The sequence below is a fragment of the Manis pentadactyla genome, chromosome 16 (genome assembly GCF_030020395.1).
Source record: "Manis pentadactyla isolate mManPen7 chromosome 16, mManPen7.hap1, whole genome shotgun sequence".
Classification (NCBI taxonomy): domain Eukaryota; kingdom Metazoa; phylum Chordata; class Mammalia; order Pholidota; family Manidae; genus Manis; species Manis pentadactyla.
Window position 1 is genome coordinate 78,997,313 of NC_080034.1, and position 13,540 is coordinate 79,010,852.

Below are 13,540 nucleotides of genomic sequence, written 5' to 3' on the forward strand. Positions count from 1 at the left end.
AAAGACATATGCACCCCTATGTTTATCGCAGCACTTTTTACAATAGCCAAGATATGGAAGCAACCTAAGTGTCCATCCATAGAAATGTATAAAGAAGAGGTGGTACATATACACAATGGCATACTATTTGGCCATAAGAAAGAAACAAATCCTACCATTTGCAGCAACATGGATGGAGCTGGAGGACATTATGCTCAGTCAAATAAGCCAGGTGGAGAAAGACACATGCAAATGATTTCCCTCATTTGTGGAGTATAACAATGAAGCAAAACTGAAGGAACAAAATAACGGCAGATTCAGAGACTCCAAGAAGGAACTAGTGGTTACCAAAGGGGAGGGGTGTGGGAGGGCGGGTGGAGAGGGAGGAAGATGGGGATCTAGGGGTATTATGTTTAGTACACATGGTGTGGGCGTTCACGGGGAGAACAGTGTAGCACAGAGAAGTCACATAATGGATCTGTGGCATCTTGCTGCACTGATGGACAGTGACTGCATTGGTGTATGGGTGGGGACTTGATAATATGGGTAAATGTAGTAACCACATTGTTTTTTTCATGTGAAACCTTCATAGGAGTGTATATCAATCATACCTTAATAAAAAAAATTTTTAATATGAAAAGAATAAAAAAGAAAAAGAAAAAAACCACTATGCAACTATAGTAAGTCAAAGGAGTTACATACATATATGAATAGATGTATCAATGAAATAAAATGGAGTCCACAAATTGTAAATGCACTCAGAAATTTAATATGTGACTAAGTTTTCATTATAAACTAATGGAGAAAAATTGCATTTTAAAAAACTGCTGTTTAGACAATTGGCTAGGCTTATGGAAAAGATAAGCTCTCCCATTTTTTATTTTGTTATCATTAATCTACAATCACATGAGGAACATTATGTTTACTAGGCTCCCCCCTTTACCAAGTCCCCCCCACAACCTCCATTACAGTCACTGTCCATCAGCATAGTAAGATGCTGTAGAATCACTACTTGTCTTCTCTGTGTTGCACAGCCCTCCCCGTGCCTCCCCCCCAACATTGTACATGCTAATCGTAAGGCCCCCTTTCTATTTCCCCATCCTTATCCCTCCCTTCCCACCCATCCTCCCCAGACCCTTTCCCTTTGGTAACTCTTATTCCATTCTTGGGTTCTGTGATTCTGCTGCTGTTTTGTTCCTTCAGTTTTTTCTTTGTTCTTATACTCCACAGATGAGTGCAATCATTTGGTACTTGTCTTTATCTGCCTGGCTTATTTCACTGAGCATAATAACCCTCTAGTTCCATCCATGTTGTTGCAAATGGTAGGATTTGTTTAGCTCTCCCATTTTTAAATAAAATAGTTCTTTCAGACTTTGAAAAAAATGACAATAACAGTAATGCCGCACTCATAGGTCCTAGTGAGGTTTACATGTAAAGTCCCTTGCTTGGTGCCTCATGATAAGTCATAAACTCTCAACAAATACAAAATATTCCTAATTTTTATTTTCCAACTTCATTTGAAATTGAGTTTCTCTATGGGGCAAATTCTTAGAAGTTGAATTGCTAGAACCTAGGGTATACATTTAAAATAGATGGAAAATACTGATTTGTCTCTGTGTTGGATAGTCTGTTTGCCCCTATAGACAAACATATGCTACCTTCGCCCACCCTGCTCTATACCCAAGGAAGCCAGCTGTGAACCTGTCTCAGCCAGTGTATTTGCCCACCAACATTCAATCAGAGAGAAGGACAGACACAAGATGGGAAGGTGGGAGGAAAGGAGCCAGAAGCCTCTGTTTGGCATTGGCTGTAATCCTTTTACAGAAGCCAGTTGGGCAGCTCCTCCCTAGTGCTACCACTCCCTCTGTATTTCACAAAACCTCCCTCCCCTTCCTTGTTTAGGCCTGGTGGCAACCACTTCCTGCAGGTGCTTGCCCCTGGGAGCTTCACTAAGCCTTGTAGGTTCCATCTCTATAAAAAATCCTTTCATTAAACTTCCTTCAGTTAACCTTTTAAAATGCAATCTAGCTGGTACACTAACCAATCTACACTCCCACTAATAATCTATGAGAATACTTGTTTTTGTACGTTTTTAGCAGTACTGTCATGTCAAATGTATTTTTTGAGATTTTTTTTTTAAATAATTATTTTTTATTGAAGGGTAGTTGATGCACAGTATTACATTACATTAGTTTCAAGTGTACAACACAGTGGTAGAACATTTATATACATAATTCTAGGTTCCAGCTATCACCCTACCAAGCTGTTACAATATCTTGACTATATTCCTTATGCTATACATTACATCCCGGTTACTTATTTATTTTACCATTGGAAGTCTGTCCTTTTTTTTTTTTTGTGAGGGCATCTCTCATATTTATTGATCAAATGGTTGTTAATGACAATAAAATTCTGTATAGGGGAGTCAATGCTCAATGCACAATCATTAATCCACCCCAAGCCTAATTTTCGTCAGTCTCCAATCTTCTGAGGCATAACAAACAAGTTCTTACATGTAGAACAAATTCTTACATAGTGAATAAGTTACATAGTGAACAGTACAAGGGCAGTCATCACAGAAACTTTTGGTTTTGCTCATGCATTATGAACTCTAAACAGTCAGTTCAAATATGAATACTCATTTGGTTTTTATACTTGATTTATATGTGGATACCACATTTCTCTCTTTATTATTATTATTTTTAATAAAATGCTGAAGTGGTAGGTAGATACAAGATAAAGGTAGAAAACATAGTTTAGTGTTGTAAGAGAGCAAATGTAGATGATCAGGTGTGTGCCTGTAGACTATGTGTTAATCCAAGCTAGACAAGGGCAATAAAACATCCACGTATGCAGAAGATTTCTCTCAGAACAGGGGGGGTGAGGTTCTAAGCCTCACCTCTGTTGATCCCCAATTTCTCACCTGATGGCCCCCCTGTGACTGTGCCTGTCTTAGGTTGTTCCTCCCTTGAGGAATCTTACCCGTCTCTGGCTAACCAGTCATCTTCCGGGGCCATACAGGGAAATGTGAAGTTGGTAAGTGAGAGGGAAGCCTTATTGTTTGAAAAGGTTAGCTTTTTACTTCTTTGCATATTTATGCCCTGTGGCTTCTATGCCCAGCATTTGTCTTGAGGTATCTTTACCACTTGGAAGAATTATGATACTCGGTAAATTTGATATGAGGCACGAATTCTATTTAAGGGTTGTAATTAGGAAGGAAGAAGAAAAGCTATAGAAGTAGCAGGCGGCAGAAAACATGGGAAGATTGATTATTTCTTTGGCATATCTTCTTGTAGAGTAACTTCAGCATGTATAGGTTTTAAGCTACTACTTAAATTGCGCACACACATTAACATAATAGGAGTATAGTTACATAACCAAAGCATATCTGTAATTACCAGCCATCTCCAGTGAAACCAAGAAAACCAGTTAGGCACCTTAGGCATTTGTGAAAACTTATCTATGATATGGTGGATATTGTCCAACTGAACTTGAACAGTCTGAGAGAAATCAGACAAATTAAAACAACCCATTCCTGGGGACTGTTCACATGCCATATGTTCTTTTAACAGTAAATAGTCTGTAGTTGTAAGACTTTGGAGCGCTACAATTTGCACTTCTCCAAATTCTTGGTTGAGTTCCAACAGTATAGATCCAGTCAAATTTGTTGTTTTACTGTATGCACAGGCCAGCTTAGATGTCTCCTTCCTCATTCCAATGGGAAGTCCAGGAACTGGTCGGATGAGTGCATCTACAGCTGTAGCAGTGTGTGGATCTTTGTTGGGGTTTTTTGATGATCATCTTCTGGCATGAGTCTTCCAGAGAGTGCAGATGTTGGAAGTTCTTTTTCATATCATATCTTTGTTCATTTTCGGGGTAGCCAAATTAGGCTTTGATCTTCTGTATAAACACAAACAGACCCTTTGCCTACACTTTTATATGCCCTTTATACCCTTGTGTAGAACTCGTTGGAGGTTACCACACAGGAACTGCCCTTTTTTTTTTTTTTTTTTTGCTATCACTAATCTACACTTACATGACGAATATTATGTTTACTAGGCTCTCCCCTATACCAGGTCTCCCCTATAAACCCCTTTACAGTCACTGTCCATCAGCATAGCAAAATGTTGTAGAATCACTACTTGCCTTCTCTGTGTTGTACAGCCCTCCCTTTTCTCCTACCCCCCATGCATGTTAATCTTAATACCCCCCTACTTCTCCCCCCCTTATCCCTCCCTACCCACCCATCCTCCCCAGTCCCTTTCCCTTTGGTACCTGTTAGTCCATTCTTGAGTTCTGTGATTCTGGTGCTGTTTTGTTCCTTCAGTTTTTCCTTTGTTCTTATATTCCACAGATTAACATTTAGGGTGACTATTGAAAGATATGTACTTATTGCCATTGCAGGCTTTAAATTCGTGGTTACCAAAGGTTCAAGGTTAGCCTCTTTAGTATCTTACTGCCTAACTTAGCTCACTTATTGAGCTGTTATATACACTGTCTGGAGATTCTTTTCTTCTCTCCCTTCTTGTTCCTCCTCCTCAATTCTTCATATGTTGGGTGTTTTGTGCTGTGCTCTTTCTAGGAGTGCTCCCATCTAGAGCAGTCCCTGTAAGATGTTCTGTAGAGGTGGTTTGTGGAAAGCAAATTCCCTCAGCTTTTGTTTGTCTGGGAATTGTTTAATCCCACCGTCATATTTGAATGATAGTCGTGCTGGATACAGTATCCTTGGTTCAAGGCCCTTCTGTTTCATTGTATTAAATATATCATGCCATTCTCTTCTGGCCTGTAGGGTTTCTGTTGAGAAATCTGATGTTAGCCTGATGGGTTTCCCTTTATAGGTGACCTTTTTCTCTCTAGCTGCCTTTAACACTCTTTCCTTGTCCTTGATCTTTGCCATTTTAATTATTATGTGTCTTGGTGTTGCCCTTCTTGGATCCTTTGTGTTGGGGGTTCTGTGTATTTCCGTGGTCTGTTCGATTACTTCCTCCCCCAGTGTGGGGAAGTTTTCAGCAATTATTTCTTCTAAGATACTTTCCATCTCTTTTCCTCTCTCTTCTTCTTCTGGGACCCCTATAATATGGATATTGTTCCTTTTGGATTGGTCACACAGTTCTCTTAATATTGTTTCATTCCTGGAGATCCTTTTGTCTCTCTCTATGTCAGCTTCTATGCGTTCCTGTTCTCTGATTTCAATTCCATCCATGGCCTCTTGTATTCTATCCATTCTGCTTATAAACCCTTCCAGAGTTTGTTTCATTTCTGCGATCTCCTTTCTGGCATCCGTGATCTCTTTCCGGACTTCATCCCATTTTTCTTGCGTATTTCTCTGCATCTCTGTCAGCATGTTTATGATTCTTATTTTGAATTCTTTTTCAGGGAGACTGGTTAGGTCTGTCTCCTTCTCTGGTGTTGTCTCTGTGATCTTTGTCTGCCTGTAGCTTTGCCTTTTCATGGTGGTAGGAATAGTCTGCAGAACTGGGACGAGTGACGGCTGGAAGGACTTCCCTCCTTGTTGGTTTGTGGCCCTCCTCTCCTGGGAGAACAGCACGCTCTAGTGGCTTGTGCTGCGCAGCTGCGCGCAGACAGGGCTTCTGCTTCCTGCCCGGCTGCTATGGAGTTAATCTCCGCTGTTGCTGTGGGCGTGGCCTGGCTCGGGCAGCTTCTCCAAAGTGGTGGAGTCGCGTTGGAGGGGGAGCTGCTGGGAGGCTATTTATCTCCGTAAGGGCCCTCCCTGCTCCCTGCAGCCCAGGGGTTAGGGTGCGCAGAGATCCCGGATTCCCTACCTCTGGATTAAGTGACCCGCCCTGCCCCTTTAAGACTTCCAAAAAGCACCTGCCAAAACAAAACAACGCCCACCAAAAAAAAAAGAAAAAAAAATTTTTTTAATTAAAAAAAAAAAAAAAGGTGTTCGTTCGTTTTTCTTTATTCTCCGGTGCCAGCCTCAGGCCTCTGCTCACCGGTCTTTCTGCCCTGTTTCCCTAGTATTGGGGTCCCTATCCCTTTAAGACTTCCAAAAAGCGCTCGCCAAAACAAAACAGCAAAAAAGCAAAAAAAAATGGTCACGCGCTTTTCTTATGTCTTCTGTTGCCCAGCCTTCAGTGCCTGCTCACTGTTCTTGCTGCCCTGTTTTCCTAGTATCGAGGGCCCTGCACTCTGGCCTGGATGGCTGGGGCTGGGTGTTCGGCAGTCCTGGGCTCCGTCTCCCTCCCGCTCTGCCTGCTCTTCTCCCGCTGGGAGCTGGGGGGAGGGGCGCTCGGCTCCCGCGGGGCCGGGGCTTGTATCTTACCCCCTTCGCGAGGCGCTGGGTTCTCTCAGGTGCGGGTGTGGTCTGGATGTTGTCCTGTGTCCTCTGGTCTTTATTCTAGGAAGGGTTGTCTTTGTTATATTTTCATAGATATATGTTGTTTTGGGAGGAGATTTCCGCTGCTCTACTCACGCCGCCATCTTCCGCCCCTCCCTTTATTTTTTGAGATTTTACCTAAAGTTCTTTAAATCTTTTATTTTTTCTGGGCACCAGATAAAATATTTATCCTTTATCATGGACAATGTTTCCTGTTGAACTAAACTTCTTCAAGGCTTTTGCATAAGTATTGTTTTAATCTCTCCACTCTGTTATCACAAAATACCATAGACTGGGTAGTTTATAGACAACAGATATTTTTACCTCACATTTCTGGAGGCTGGGAAGCCCAAGGTCAAGGAGCTGGCAGTTTCAATGTCTGTTGAGAACTTCCTGGCTCATGTGTGTCCTCACATAAGTGGAAAGGGCAGAGAAGCTCCCTGGGTTCTCTTTTATAAGGGCCCTAATCCAAATCATGAGGGCTCCACCCTTATGATCTAATCCCTGCTAAAGGCTCTACCTCCAAATACTATCAGTTTGGGGATTAGGTTTCAACATATGAATTTTGTGGCAGATATTCATTCTATAGCAATTATAGAAGCTTGTTTAGTGTATTAGTTCAACATTTAGAAGGTGTGGGTAAAATTGCAGTATTTCCAGAATAGCTTGCCTGGCCTTACTTCATCTCCATATCAATAGGTAATTACAAGGGCAAGGGAGGGTTTCTCTGAACCTGAAAGGTTGGGTTGGAGTTCTCTTCTGCAGCTGGGTTGAGAGAGATGCTTGATGACTGCTTGAAAGAAATGAAGTTTTCTCCCACTTTATTCCTCCCTTTGACTGATTTCAGTTTCAAAGGTGTTTTGCAATGGGATTTTCCTCTGGAGTTACATCTGGCAGTAATCGGCAGGACCTCTGAACCCGAAATCTGTATATGTGGTGCAATTCTTGGGCGGGCTGCCCCTAGAGATTCTGGGGAGGTGCCTGGAACCCCCCGTGGATAGTGGGGAGGCCCCAGTGGCTGCAGGGGTAAAGGGTGCAGCTTCACCAGGGAGGCCCCTGTCTGTTGGGCTTCCAATCAGGGAGTCCCTAGTGGGGAATTGGTCTAGGATAAGCATCTCCTAGAGGGGTGAGGACTTCCCTGGAATTGGGGAAAGGTGGAGACACCAGAAGCTGCAGAATTAGCCCTCTGTCAGGTATAAGAGTGCTTAGAGGCCCTTAGTGGCCATGTAGCAGCTGGGATTGTAAGATCTCTCTTCCTTTAGAAAGTGTTATCAAGAGAGAGGGTTATTGAGGAGAGAGAGAGGGTTTTCTAGAAGGGAGAGAGAGACTGACAGGAGAGAGACACACTTCAGCATCGCTTGGAGGAGTTGGGCGATGACCTATGGGATGCCCTTAAAAGAGAGAGACAGTTATTGAGAAGATGGTTCATGTTTCTGAAATATTCCTTAGCATTGAGGGAGGAGGCAGCCAGAAAATCCATGTGGCAGAAGGACATAGTGGAGAGAGAGGAAAAAGCAGTGTCTTCAGTGTGGGAGATGACAGAGAAGATGTCTGGAGAGGATAAAGGGATGTGGCCAAGGGCTGATCTGTTGCTGAGGCCACTGCCCGAGGTACCAGCCCTTCCTGTATTAAAGGCCCTATGTGTTGTAATTAAAAAAGTAAAAATGCAACAACCACAGGCTCCTCAGGGGGAGGAGCCACCCCCTCCCCAGATTGTGGAGCACTCCATGCTCTGCCACTATACCCAGGATGAGCTGGTGGACATCAGCATCCAATTTCAGCAGAAGCCATCGGAACCTCTACCTACATGGCTTCTGCATCTCTGGGATATGGGGGTAGAGAACATTGTTATGTCAGGTTCTGATATTAGTAGACTGGCTTTCCTGATGACTCACCATTTCCTCCGGCAGCAGTTGCAAAGTGCCCATCATACCTTAGGGAATCAGGTGCTTCTGCATTGGCTGACATTTGCCATCAGGGCAGTTTGGCCTAATCAGGGTGATTTAGCATATTTACCAACTGGGTGGGAAATGCATGTAGAGCTCTAATAGGTGTGTGGAATTGGACATGAAAAATATCATCTATAATATGGACCCCCAAGGCCCCAATGAGAAGTTGTTCACCATAGGAATGAGAAATCTGGTGCTGCATACAGCTCCCACATCTCTCTTTGGGTCCCTAGTAACTACTCTTGCCCCCCCACCTAGGGCAACCCGTAAGTGAGGTTACTCGTACTTTAGCAGATGTGGGGGAGGTTGAAATAATAAGAACATGGAAGGAAGTACAGGCTACATCTGAAAGGTGATGAGCAAAAGACCCTGTGAAGGTCTTGAGGACCCTGATGTCCACCAGTGCCAGAACTTGTACATTCACAGGGGATTGATGAATTGCTAATTCTGCATGTGGCCTCCGGTCCCCAACATATCCCCCAAGGTGGGATCCTTGACCTCCTCCCAGTCAAACCTCAATGTCCAATCATCCCCTAGTGGAGTGAGGGTCAAGGCAAATCCTTAGTACTGTCCCCCAGGAAGTTTTGCAGGGACACAAGCCAGACATGAAGCTTTGACTCTGATTTCTGTGTCCTGGATCTCAGCAACTGGAACTGCTGCTCTGGCTTTAATTGGTACCACAGTTCTGGCAAGATCCTATTGTGCTTCCCATCAAGTTTTTTCTTTCCCTATCCAGGCCTTTATCAGATCACAGGAGGTGAGTACTCTCTAATTTATGGCAACCCTGAGTGTTTTCTCAGACCCCTGCTGTGATAGATGGCTATGGGTATAAGGCAATTAGAGTAAAGAAAGTCTAAATCCCACTGAAATAGGGCATTTACCCCAAAGGAGTATACTGTGTACATTTCTCCCATCCCTGAATATATTTTGGACGTAGATATTTTGGAGAGCCTGTGGTTACAGACCATTGCAGGTGAGTTCAGACTGAGGGTACATGTGGCAAAGGCAGTTCTGAGGGGACATGCTAAGCACCCACCTGTAGCTCTGCCTGTACATTGACAGGTGACAAATGCTAAGCAGTATAAATTGCCTGTGGGGCACAAGGAAATTGGAGAAAGTCTACAGGAGTTAGAGAAGGCTGCCATTATAAAGCCCACTCATAGTTCTTTTAATTTCCCAGGGTGGCCATTGAAAAAGCCAGATGGCTCCTGGCATATGACCATGGACTACAAGGAATTGAATAAAGTCACACCCCCTTTGCATGCTGCTGTCCCCTCTATAGCAGACATTCTGGACACCCTCAGCCATGAGATGGGACTGTACCATTATGTAGTAGACCTTGCTATTGCTTTCTTCTCTATTGACAAAGTACAGGGAAGTCAGAAACAGTATTCCTTCACATGGGAAGGCCAGCAGTGGACATTCACTCCTTCCACAGGGACAACTCCACAGTCCCACTATCTGTCATGGACTTGTAGCCCAGGACTTGGCCACGTGAATAAAACTGCAAACAGTGCAGTTGTATCACTACATTGATGGTATTATGTTCACATCTGATTCTCTTTCAGATTTAGAAGGGGCACTTCCTAGACTGTTGCAACATCTACAGGAAAAAGGATGGGCTGTAAACAGCACCAAGGTTCAGGGACCTGGTTTGTCTGTGAAACTCTTGGGGGTTTTCTGGTCAGGTGAAACTAAAGTTATTCATGATGCAGTCATAGACAAGGTCCAGGCTTTTCCCACCCCTACCACTGTGACAGTATTACAAGAGTTTCTGGGTCTTTGGGCAATGGATAGTGTTTATTCTGCACTTGACACAAATTTGGAAGCCCTTATACTGGTCTGTATGAAAGGGCATCAGGTGGGACTGGGATGAGACAGTGCAGCTGCCTTTACTGCTGCCAATTGGGCAGTCAAAGCTGTACAGGCTTTGAGTATAATGAACTCATCAAGACCCTGTGAGCTAGATGTTCATGTAATTGAATATGGTTATGGATGGGGTCTTTGGCAGCGCCTTGAACAGACATGCCAACTTATTGATTCTGGTCACAACTATGGAAAGGAGCAGAGATCCAGTACACCTTCATAGAGAAGCAACTGGCTGCTGTGTACCACACTTGCTGGCTATGGAGCCCATTGCTGGAACAGCTCTGACCAAGGTAATAACCACCTATCCCACCACGTGGTGGGTGTGAGACTGGACACAAAGGCCACAGGGTCACATGGCACAGATGCCTACACGGGCCAAATGGGGTGCATATTTATAGCAGTGCAGCATCCTCTCTAGTATCCCCATAAGTGGAGAACTCCAACACTTATTGGAACCTGTGACATATACCAGTGGAAAGCAGGAAGAAGTTGCTTTGGAGCCATTGGTAGCTGAAAGTCCTTTTCATGAAGGAAAAGTCTAAAAATGCTTGGTGTAAAGATGGCTACAGTTATGGGCAGTCCCCAAATTGGAGGGCTGTGGCTTTCTATCCTAAGACTGAAACAATAGGGATGGGGGATGGAGAGGGGAAGAACAGCCAATGGGCTGTGTTGCAGGTAGTATGGCTCGTGATCACCCAGGAGCCTTCCCCCATAGTTGTCTACACTGACAGCTGGGCCATCTACTGGGGCTTGACCTTGTGGCTACTGATATGGTACCTTTCCAACTGGACGGTTGGTCACTGGCCCCATTGGACAAAGAGTTGTGGCAAGACCTATGGGCCTCCAGTCAGACTAACACAGTTACCATATATCATGTGACTGGCCATTTGCCTTTGGCATCCCAATTAATGATGAAGCAGATACACTGGCCCAGGTGCACTGCCTGGAAGGAAAGACTGCCTCTGACGTGGCCCAATGGCTACAGCAGCGTTTGTTGCACATGGCACAAAAGACAATATGGGCTATAGCCCTTCAGTGGGCTTGCAGTGGGACTTGCCATTGACCTTTGAAGAAGTCAGCTGAGCCCTAAAAGAGTGCCTTGTGTGCTCTAAGAGGGACTTACACCAAATCCGGAAGCAACACGGGGTAATAGTAAAGGGGCTGATAGCCTTTATCAGATGACAGATAGACTATATTGGGCCTCTGCCCATATCAGAAGGATATCGGTGTATCAGAAGGATATGCCATGACTTATGTGGACATAGCTACTGGCCTGTTGGTTGCTTTTCCTATATATCATGCAGATCAACAAACTACCAAAAGGGGTCTAGAGTGTCTCTTTGCAGCCTATGGCCGGCCACAGGTGACTGAGTGTCATCATGGCATCTACTTTACTAGACATGCATTATAAGAATGGGTGCAGAGCATGGGGAAGGCAGTATAGCACAGAGAAGACAAGTAGTGGCTCTACAGCATCTTACTATGCTGATGGAGAGTGACTGTAATAGCGTATGTGGTTGGACTTGATAATAGGGGGAATCTAGAAACCACATGTTGTTCATGTGATTGTATATTAGTGATACCATTATAAAATATATATAAATAAATAAGTAAACAAATAAAAGAATGGGTGCAGAAATTAGGAATAAAGTGGAAATTTCACATACCATATAACCCTACTGGGTCAGGCATAATAGAGAGGTATAACGGTTTGTTGAAATCTGGCCTGAAGTTGGACAGCAATAATCTATGGGGCTGGTCAGTTCATTTTTGGACATTGCTATGGTGTTTGAATGAGAAGCCCTGAAAAGGAGCCTTGAGCCCTGTAAATATGCTAACACACATTGCTGACTCTCCTATACAACCGTATGTGCAAACTTAAGAAGAGTTATTGAAGCCAGGATATGCATAGCAGAGCAACATCTGCTGCCAGCCCCTACTGCATTAAACCTGGGAGACAGTTAAGGGAACGTGGCCCTGGATATTTTGACACATGGTCCAGCAATGGCTGGCCCTCCTGACACTTTGGGCAAAGACCTGGAAGCTGGCCTCATGTGTATTCCTGGAGTAACAGCAGAGTGGCTCCCAAAGGTCACAGAAGTGTACCCAAAATGTCCAGGAGGTAAGAGCATCTTATAGGAAATTTTGTTTTATCTTTATGGCCAGTGCATTTACCTCCCATAGCCCTCTTTATTGACCCATCTGTTACTCCCACAGGGAGGGGGGTGAAAATCTGGTATACTAGAGCAGGACAAGGTCCCATTCCTGCCACTGTCCTATCATAGGACCACTCTCTTGCATGTGTCCTACCTGATGGACAAGATTTACCTGTGCTGGTGTCATTAAAACTGACTTCAGCTGCTGTGTGATGATTGCCCTGAACTCCTTACCTGTTCAACTACTGACTGCCTGTGGAATGGATGAGTTATGGACTAAATCTGCATACAACTTTGAACTTAGCTGAATCCTTCGGCCTGAAGATTATCATGATTTTATTGCTGTTGCTATTGAATGTTATTGGTCTGGTTACCATGCTCCAGTTTTCTCACCCAGAGGCCATTGCAGAAGAAGGGGAATGAGTAGATTGTAAGGCGAGATTTCTGGAGGGGTGATCTGTGGGTAAAATTATAATTTTTTCAGAATCTCTCACCTGGCCTTAGTGAATCTCTGTATCAATAGGTGTTTCCAAGGGGTGGAGAGAAGTAGTCTATCTCTATTAATAGGTAATTATTACAAGGGTGAGTGAGGGCTTATCAGGACTGGAGAGAATGGATAGAGTTCTCTCCTTCTGCAGCTGTGTCGAGAGAGACACAGGACTACTGCATGTAAGAAATAAACAAGTTTCTCCCACTTTATTTCTCCCTTTCACTGATTTTGGTTTCAAAGGTACTTTTCCCTGGGATTTTCCCCCTGGAGTTACAGAAGGCCAATTAACAATATCAGAAAATTCAACCAAAATTACATGAAAAATTATTGGAAATCTTTAATAGCTTACTCTAAAATATTATATGGTATTAAGGAATCATTTTGTTAGGTATGAAGGTGACACTATTGGCATGTTACAGAAAAGAAAAAGCTCCTATCTTTAGAGATATACTCAAAGCACTTACAGGTGAGACAATATGATATCTATCTAGATTTACTCTAAAATGGTCCAGGAAAATAAAAAATAGGAATACATGGAACAAGACTGGGGAAATGTTGGTAATTGTTGAATTTGGTTGATGGGTAGGTAGTATTTCAAATATCCATTCTTTCCCTTCTATTCCCATTCATTATCTCCACTGTTCTGTTTATTTGAAAATTTACAAAATAAGCAAGCAAACAAAACCCGTCGTAACAATAAACAAACAAGCAAAAAGACAAGCAAAAATCTCAAACTGGGGAAGGAGTAGCTCGTAAA

General features: G+C 43.5%; 1 protein-coding gene across 1 annotated transcript in view; it reads right to left on the reverse strand.

Annotated features, from left to right (window-relative positions):
• Positions 1 to 6,719, reverse strand: part of GMNN (geminin DNA replication inhibitor) — a 46,665-nt gene extending 39,946 nt beyond the window's left edge. Inside the window, exon 1 of the mRNA XM_057494293.1 lies at positions 6,644 to 6,719. The gene's annotated coding sequence lies outside the window, so the exon portion shown is untranslated. The remainder of the gene's footprint in view (positions 1 to 6,643) is intronic.
• Positions 6,720 to 13,540: the final 6,821 nt, after the last annotated feature.